The sequence below is a fragment of the Bombina bombina genome, chromosome 8 (assembly GCF_027579735.1).
Source record: "Bombina bombina isolate aBomBom1 chromosome 8, aBomBom1.pri, whole genome shotgun sequence".
Classification (NCBI taxonomy): domain Eukaryota; kingdom Metazoa; phylum Chordata; class Amphibia; order Anura; family Bombinatoridae; genus Bombina; species Bombina bombina.
In genome coordinates, this window is record NC_069506.1 from 35,143,498 (window position 1) to 35,154,372 (window position 10,875).

Sequence of the window (10,875 nt, forward strand, 5' to 3'; positions counted from 1 at the left end):
GAAATTTGTTTTTTGTTAAGTTGCCTAATAATTATGCACAGTAATAGTCACCTGCACACACATATATCCCCCTAAAATAGCTATAACTAAAAACAAACTAAAAACTACTTCCAAAACTATTCAGCTTTGATATTAATGAGTTTTTTGGGTTCATTGAGAACATGGTTGTTGTTCAATAATAAAATTAATCCTCAAAAATACAACTTGCCTAATAATTCTGCACTCCCTGTATATATACACACACACACAAATCTTATTTTATATTACCATCTCAAAGAGTTTAATGTTCCTTTAAACATCTAGTTTTGTTTGAATCCAGTTTAAAAATGTATGTGCAAAATAAAAGATCTCTAAAGAAAAATAAGCAGGTATGGGCAAGGTGTCCGTACATGGGCACTGGTGTCCGTGACTAGCCCTTGCAGTGTCCGCCACATCCTTAGTATTTCTTTTCTTTCTGATTAAATAATATAAATAAATAAAAATATGAAGTGTGAATGAAGTTAGTGGCTTGTCAAGAGACTGCTAGTGATATTGGGTGATAAGTTATGGAATAAATAAAGCCTGAGTGAAATACTGGATGTGTATCTGCATCTGTATAATAACACCCTGCTCTATACAAAGACACAGTAGTGACACTGGCACTGCACATGCGTATAGCCAGACAAGGGTTGGTTATTGGGTCAGTGGTATCTGCATCAGTATAATAACACCCAGCACTATATAATGACACAGTAGTGATGCTGGCTCATGGGTATAGCCAGAGGAGGACTGGTTATAGAATCAGTGGTATCTGCATCAGTATAACAACACCCAGCACTATATAATGACACAGTAGTGACACTGGCACATGGGTATAGCCAGACAAGGGCTGGTTATAGGATCAGTGGTATCTTCATCAGTATAATAACACCCAGCACTATATAATGACACAGTAGTGACACTGGCACATGCGCATAGCCAGAGGAGGGCTGGTTATAGGATCAGTGGTATCTTCATCAGTATAATAACACCCTTCTCTAAACAAAGACACAGTAGTGACACTGGCTCATGGGTATAGCCAGGAGGAGAGCTGGTTATAGGATCAATGGTATCTGCATCAGTATAACACCCAGCACTATATAATGACACAGTTGTGACACTGGCACATGAGTATAGCCAGACAATGGTTGGTTATAGGATCAGTGGTATCTGCATCAGTATAATAACACCCAGCACTATATGACACAGTAGTGATACTGGCACATGGGTATAGCCAGAAGAGGGCTGGTTATAGGATCAGTGGTATCTGCATCAGTATAATAACACCCAGCACTATATAATGACACAGTAGTGACACTGGCTCATGGGTATAGCTAGATAAGGGCTGGTTATAGGATCAGTGGTATCTGCATCAGTATAATAAAAACCCAGCACTATACAAAGACACAGTAGTGACACTGGCACATGGGTATAGCCAGAGGATGGCTGGTTATAGGGTCAGTGGTATCTGCATCAGTATAATAACACCCTGCACTATATAATGACACAGTAGTGACACTGGCTCATGGGTATAGCTAAATAAGGGCTGGTTATAGGATCAGTGGTATCTGCATCAGTATAATAACACCCAGCTCTATATAATGATACAGTAGTGACACTGGCTCATGGGTATAGCTAGATAAGGGCTGGTTATAGGATCAGTGGTATCTGCATCAGTATAATAACACCCAGCACTATATAATGACACAGTAGTGACACTGGCACATGGGTATAGCCTGAGGAGGGCTGGTTATAGGATCAGTGGTATCTGCATCAGTATAATAACACCCAGCAGTATATAATGACACAGTAGTGACACTGGCACATGGGTATAGCCAGAGGAGGGCTGGTTATAGGGTCAGTGGTATCTGCATCAGTATAATAACACCCAGTGCTATATAATGACACAGTACTGATACTGGCACATGGGTATAGCCAGAGGAGGGCTGGTTATAGAATCAGTGGTATCTGCATCAGTATAATAACACCCAGCAGTATATAATGACACAGTAGTGACACTGGCACATGGGTATAGCCAGACAAGGGTTGGTTATAGGACCAGTGGTATCTGCATCAGTATAATAACACCCAGCACTATATAATGACACAGTAGTGACACTGGCACATGGGTATAGCCTGAGGAGGGCTGGTTATAGGATCAGTGGTATCTGCATCAGTATAATAACACCCAGCACTATATAATTATACAGTAGTGATACTGGCACATGGGTATAGCCAGAGGAGGGCTGGTTATAGGAATCAGTGGTATCTGCATCAGTATAATAACACCCAGCAGTATATAATGACACAGTAGTGACACTGGCACATGGGTATAGCCAGAGGAGGGCTGGTTATAGGGTCAGTGGTATCTGCATCAGTATAATAACACCAAGCACTATATAATGACACAGTAGTGACACTGGCTCATGGGTATAGCTAGATAAGGGCTGGTTATAGGATCAGTGTTATCTGCATCAGTATAATAAAAACCCAGCACTATACAAAGACAGTAGTGAGAGGGTAGCCAGAGGAGGGCTGGTTATAGGGTCAGTGGTATCTGCATCAGTATAATAACACCCAGTGCTATATAATGACACAGTACTGATACTGGCACATGGGTATAGCCAGAGGAGGGCTGGTTATAGAATCAGTGGTATCTGCATCAGTATAATAACACCCAGCAGTATATAATGACACAGTAGTGACACTGGCACATGGGTATAGCCAGACAAGGGCTGGTTATAGGATCAGTGGTATCTGCATCAGTATAATAACACCCAGCACTATATAATGACACAGTAGTGACACTGGCACATGGGTATAGCCAGAGGAGGGCTGGTTATAGGATCAGTGGTATCTGCATCAGTATAATAACACCCAGCACTATATAATGACACAGTAGTGACACTGGCACATGGGTATAGCCAGAGGAGGGCTGGTTATAGGATCAGTGGTATCTGCATCAGTATAATAACACCCAGCAGTATATAATGACACAGTAGTGACACTGGCACATGGGTATAGCCAGAGGAGGGCTGGTTATAGGGTCAGTGGTATCTGCATCAGTATAATAACACCCAGCACTATATAATGACACAGTAGTGACACTGGCACATGGGTATAGCTAGAGAGGGCTGGTTATAGGATCAGTGGTATCTGCATCAGTATAATAACACCAAGCACTATATAATGACACAGTAGTGACACTGGCACATGGGTATAGCTAGATAAGGGCTGGTTATAGGATCAGTGGTATCTGCATCAGTATAATAACACCCAGCACTATATAATGACACAGTAGTGACACTGGCTCATGGGTATAGCCTAGATAAGGGCTGGTTACAGGATCAGTGGTATCTGCATCAGTATAATAACACCCAGCACTATATAATGACACAGTAGTGACACTGGCACATGGGTATAGCCAGAGGAGGGCTGGTTATAGGATCAGTGGTATCTGCATCAGTATAATAACACCCAGCACTATATACTGACACAGTAGTGACACTGGCACATGGGTATAGCCAGAGGAGGGCTGGTTATAGGATCAGTGGTATCTGCATCAGTATAATAACACCCAGCACTATATAATGACACAGTAGTGACACTGGCACATGGGTATAGCCAGAGGAGGGCTGGTTATAGGGTCAGTGGTATCTGCATCAGTATAATAACACCCAGCACTATATAATGACACAGTAGTGACACTGGCACATGGGTATAGCCAGAGGAGGGCTGGTTATAGGATCAGTGGTATCTGCATCAGTATAATAACACCCAGCACTATATACTGACACAGTAGTGACACTGGCTCATGGGTATAGCTAGATAAGGGCTGGTTATAGGATCAGTGGTATCTGCATCAGTATAATAACACCCAGCGCTATATAATGACACAGTAGTGACACTGGCACATGGGTATAGCCAGAGGGGGGCTGGTTATAGGGTCAGTGGTATCTGCATCAGTATAATAACACCCAGCACTATATAATGACACAGTAGTGACACTGGCACATGGGTATAGACAGAGGAGGGCTGGTTATAGGATCAGTGGTATCTGCATCAGTATAATAACACCCAGCACTATATAATGACACAGTAGTGACACTGGCACATGGGTATAGCCAGAGGAGGGCTGGTTATAGGATCAGTGGTATCTGCATCAGTATAATAACACCCAGCGCTATATAATGACACAGTAGTGACACTGGCACATGGGTATAGCCAGAGGAGGGCTGGTTATAGGATCAGTGGTATCTGCATCAGTATAATAACACCCAGCACTATATAATGACACAGTAGTGACACTGGCACATGGGTATAGGCAGAGGAGGGCTGGTTATAGGATCAGTGGTATCTGTATCAGTATAATAACACCCAGCGCTATATAATGACACAGTAGTGACACTGGCACATGGGTATAGCCAGAGGAGGGTTGGTTATAGGATCAGTGGTATCTGCATCAGTATAATAACACCTAGCACTATATAATGACACAGTAGTGACACTGGCTCATGGGTATAGCCAGAGGAGGGCTGGTTATAGGATCAGTGGTATCTGTATCAGTATAATAACACCCAGCACTATATAATGACACAGTAGTGACACTGGTACATGGGTATAGCCAGAGGAGGGTTGGTTATAGGATCAGTGGTATCTGCATCAGTATAATAACACCCAGCACTATATACTGACACAGTAGTGACACTGGCACATGCGTATAGCCAGAGGAGGGCTGGTTATAGGATCAGTGGTATCTGCATCAGTATAATAACACCCAGCACTATATAATGACACAGTAGTGACACTGGCTCATGGGTATAGCCAGAGGAGGGCTGGTTATAGGATCAGTGGTATCTGCATCAGTATAATAACACCCAGCGCTATATAATGACACAGTAGTGACACTGGCACATGGGTATAGCCAGAGGAGGGCTGGTTATAGGATCAGTGGTATCTGCATCAGTATAATAACACCCAGCACTATATAATGACACAGTAGTGACACTGGCACATGGTATAGCCAGAGGAGGGCTGGTTATAGGATCAGTGGTATCTGCATCAGTATAATAACACCCAGCACTATATAATGACACAGTAGTGACACTGGCACATGCGTATAGCCAGACAAGGGCTGGTTATAGGATCAGTGGTATCTGCATCAGTATAATAACACCCAGCACTATATAATGACACAGTAGTGACACTGGCTCATGGGTATAGCTAGAGGAGGGCTGGTTATAGGATCAGTTGTACCTGCATCAGTATAATAACACCCAGCACTATATAATGACACAGTAGTGACACTGGCACATGCGTATAGCCAGACAAGGGCTGGTTATAGGGTCAGTGGTATCTGCATCAGTATAATAACACCCAGCGCTATATAATGATACAGTAGTGACACTGGCACATGCGTATAGCCAGACAAGGGCTGGTTATAGGGTCAGTGGTATCTGCATCAGTATAATAACACCCAGCGCTATATAATGACACAGTAGTGACACTGGCACATGGGTATAGCTAAATAAGGGCTGGTTATAGGATCAGTGGTATCTGCATCAGTGTAATAACACCCAGCACTATATAATGACACAGTAGTGACACTGGCTCATGGGTATAGCTAGAGGAGGGCTGGTTATAGGGTCAGTGGTATCTGCATCAGTATAATAACACCCAGCACTATATAATGACACAGTAGTGACACTGGCACATGGGTATAGCCAGAGGAGGGTTGGTTATAGGATCAGTGGTATCTGCATCAGTATAATAACACCCAGCACTATATACTGACACAGTAGTGACACTGGCACATGCGTATAGCCAGAGGAGGGCTGGTTATAGGATCAGTGGTATCTGCATCAGTATAATAACACCCAGCACTATATAATGACACAGTAGTGACACTGGCTCATGGGTATAGCCAGAGGAGGGCTGGTTATAGGGTCAGTGGTATCTGCATCAGTATAATAACACCCAGCGCTATATAATGACACAGTAGTGACACTGGCACATGGGTATAGCCAGAGGAGGGCTGGTTATAGGATCAGTGGTATCTGCATCAGTATAATAACACCCAGCACTATATAATGACACAGTAGTGACACTGGCACATGGATATAGCTAGAGGAGGGCTGGTTATAGGATCAGTGGTATCTGCATCAGTATAATAACACCCAGCACTATATAATGACACAGTAGTGACACTGGCACATGCGTATAGCCAGACAAGGGCTGGTTATAGGGTCAGTGGTATCTGCATCAGTATAATAACACCCAGCACTATATAATGACACAGTAGTGACACTGGCTCATGGGTATAGCTAGAGGAGGGCTGGTTATAGGGTCAGTGGTATCTGCATCAGTATAATAACACCCAGCGCTATATAATGATACAGTAGTGACACTGGCACATGCGTATAGCCAGACAAGGGCTGGTTATAGGGTCAGTGGTATCTGCATCAGTATAATAACACCCAGCGCTATATAATGACACAGTAGTGACACTGGCACATGGGTATAGCTAAATAAGGGCTGGTTATAGGATCAGTGGTATCTGCATCAGTGTAATAACACCCAGCACTATATAATGACACAGTAGTGACACTGGCTCATGGGTATAGCTAGAGGAGGGCTGGTTATAGGATCAGTGGTATCTGCATCAGTATAATAACACCAAGCACTATATAATGACACAGTAGTGACACTCTACATCAGTATAATAACACCCAGCACTATATAATGACACAGTAGTGACACTGGCACATGGGTATAGCCAGAGGAGGGCTGGTTATAGGGTCAGTGGTATCTACATCAGTATAATAACACCCAGCACTATATAATGACACAGTAGTGACACTGGCGCATGGGTATAGCCAGAGGAGGACTGGTTATAGGACCAGTGGTATCTGCATCAGTATAATAACACCCAGCGCTATATAATGACACAGTAGTGACACTGGCACATGTGTATAGCCAGAGGAGGGCTGGTTATAGGATCAGTGGTATCTGCATCAGTATAATAACGCCCAGCACTATATAATGACACAGTAGTGACACTGGCGCATGGGTATAGCCAGAGGAGGACTGGTTATAGGACCAGTGGTATCTGCATCAGTATAATAACACCCAGCGCTATATAATGACACAGTAGTGACACTGGCACATGTGTATAGCCAGAGGAGGGCTGGTTATAGGATCAGTGGTATCTGCATCAGTATAATAACGCCCAGCACTATATAATGACACAGTAGTGACACTGGCGCATGGGTATAGCCAGAGGAGGACTGGTTATAGGACCAGTGGTATCTGCATCAGTATAATAACACCTAGCACTATATAATGACACAGTAGTGACACTGGCACATGGGTATAGCCTGAGGAGGGCTGGTTATAGGATCAGTGGTATCTGCATCAGTATAATAACACCCAGCACTATATGACACAGTAGTGACACTGGCACATGGGTATAGCCAGAGGAGGGCTGGTTATAGAATCAGTGGTATCTGCATCAGTATAATAACACCCAGCGCTATATAATGACACAGTAGTGACACTGGCACATGCGTATAGCCAGAGGAGGGCTGGTTATAGGATCAGTGGTATCTGCATCAGTATAATAACACCCAGCACTATATAATGACACAGTAGTGACACTGGCACATGGGTATAGCCAGAGGAGGGCTGGTTATAGGATCAGTGGTATCTGCATCAGTATAATAACACCAAGCACTATATAATGACACAGTAGTGACACTGGCACATGGGTATAGCCAGAGGAGGACTGGTTATAGGATCAGTGGTATCTGCATCAGTATAATAACACCCAGCACTATATAATGACACAGTAGTGACACTGGCACATGCGTATAGCCAGAGGAGGGCTGGTTATAGGATCAGTGGGATCTGCATCAGTATAATAACACCCAGCACTATATAATGACACAGTAGTGACACTGGCACATGGGTATAGCCAGAGGAGGGCTGGTTAAAGGGTCAGTGGTATCTGCATCAGTATAATAACACCCAGCGCTATACAATGACACAGTAGTGACACTGGCACATGGGTATAGACAGAGGAGGGCTGGTTATAGGATCAGTGGTATCTGTATCAGTATAATAACACCCAGCACTATATAATGACACAGTAGTGACACTGGCTCATGGGTATAGCCAGAGGAGGGCTGGTTATAGGATCAGTGGTATCTACATCAGTATAATAACACCCAGCACTATATAATGACACAGTAGTGACACTGGCACATGGGTATAGCCAGAGGAGGGCTAGTTATAGGGTCAGTGGTATCTGCATCAGTATAATAACACCAAGCACTATATAATGACACAGTAGTGACACTGGCACATGGGTATAGCCAGAGGAGGACTGGTTATAGGATTAGTGGTATCTGCATCAGTATAATAACACCCAGCACTATATAATGACACAGTAGTGACACTGGCACATGCGTATAGCCAGAGGAGGGCTGGTTATAGGATCAGTGGGATCTGCATCAGTATAATAACACCCAGCACTATATAATGACACAGTAGTGACACTGGCACATGGGTATAGCCAGAGGAGGGCTGGTTAAAGGGTCAGTGGTATCTGCATCAGTATAATAACACCCAGCGCTATACAATGACACAGTAGTGACACTGGCACATGGGTATAGACAGAGGAGGGCTGGTTATAGGATCAGTGGTATCTGTATCAGTATAATAACACCCAGCACTATATAATGACACAGTAGTGACACTGGCTCATGGGTATAGCCAGAGGAGGGCTGGTTATAGGATCAGTGGTATCTACATCAGTATAATAACAACCAGCACTATATAATGACACAGTAGTGACACTGGCACATGGGTATAGCCAGAGGAGGGCTGGTTAAAGGGTCAGTGGTATCTGCATCAGTATAATAACACCCAGCGCTATACAATGACACAGTAGTGACACTGGCACATGGATATAGACAGAGGAGGGCTGGTTATAGGATCAGTGGTATCTACATCAGTATAATAACAACCAGCACTATATAATGACACAGCAGTGACACTGGCTCATGGGTATAGCCAGATGAGGGATGGTTATAGGATCAGTGGTATCTGTATCAGTATAACAACACCCAGCACTATATAATGACACAGTAGTGACACTGGCACATGGGTATAACAAGAGGAGGGCTGGTTATAGGATCAGTGGTATCTACATCAGTATAATAACAACCAGCACTATATAATGACACAGCAGTGACACTGGCTCATGGGTATAGCCAGAGGAGGGCTGGTTATAGGATCAGTGGTATCTACATCAGTATAATAACAACCAGCACTATATAATGACACAGCAGTGACACTGGCTCATGGGTATAGCCAGAGGAGGGCTGGTTATAGGATCAGTGGTATCTACATCAGTATAATAACAACCAGCACTATATAATGACACAGCAGTGACACTGGCTCATGGGTATAGCCAGAGGAGGGCTAGTTATAGGGTCAGTGGTATCTGCATCAGTATAATAACACCAAGCACTATATAATAACACAGTAGTGACACTGGCACATGGGTATAGCCAGAGGAGGGCTGGTTATAGGATCAGTGGTATCTGCATCAGTATAATACCACCCAGCACTATATAATGATACAGTAGTGACACTGGCACATGGGTATAGCCAGAGGAGGGCTGGTTATAGGAGCAGTGGTATCTGTATCAGTATAATAACACCCAGCGCTATATAATGACATAGTAGTGACACTGGCTCATGGGTATAGCCAGAGGAGGGCTGGTTATAGGATCAGTGGTATCTGTATCAGTATAATAACACCCAGCACTATATAATGACACAGTAGTGACACTGGCACATGGGTATAGCCAGAGGAGGGCTGGTTATAGGATCAGTGGTATCTGTATCAGTATAATAACACCCAGCACTATATAATGACACAGTAGTGACACTGGCACATGGGTATAGACAGAGGAGGGCTGGTTATAGGATCAGTGGTATCTGCATCAGTATAATAACACCCAGCGCTATATAATGACACAGTAGTGACACTGGCACATGGGTATAGCCAGAGGAGGGCTGGTTATAGGGTCAGTGGTATCTGCATCAGTATAATAACACCCAGCGCTATATAATGACACAGTAGTGACACTGGCACATGGGTATAGCCAGAGGAGGGCTGGTTATAGGGTCAGTGGTATCTGCATCTGTATAATAACACCCAGCACTATATAATGACACAGTAGTGACACTGGCTCATGGGTATAGCCAGAGGAGGGCTGGTTATAGAATCAGTGGTATCTGCATCAGTATAATAACACCAAGCACTATATAATGACACAGTAGTGACACTGGCACATGGGTATAGCCAGAGGAGGGCTGGTTATAGGATCAGTGGTATCTGCATCAGTATAATAACACCCAGCACTATATAATGACACAGTAGTGACACTGGCACATGGGTATAGCCAGAGGAGGGCTGGTTATAGGATCAGTGGTATCTGCATCAGTATAATAACACCCAGCACTATATAATGACACAGTAGTGACACTGGCACATGGGTATAGCCAGAGGAGGGCTGGTTATAGGATCAGCGGTATCTGCATCAGTATAATAACACCCAGCACTATATAATGACACAGTAGTGACACTGGCACATGGGTATAGCCAGAGGAGGGCTGGTTATGGGATCAGTGGTATCTGCATCAGTATAATAACACCCAGCACTATATAATGACACAGTAGTGACACTGGCACATGGGTATAGCCAGACAAGGGCTGGTTATAGGATCAGTGGTATCTGCATCAGTATAATAACACCCAGCGCTATATAATGACACAGTAGTGACACT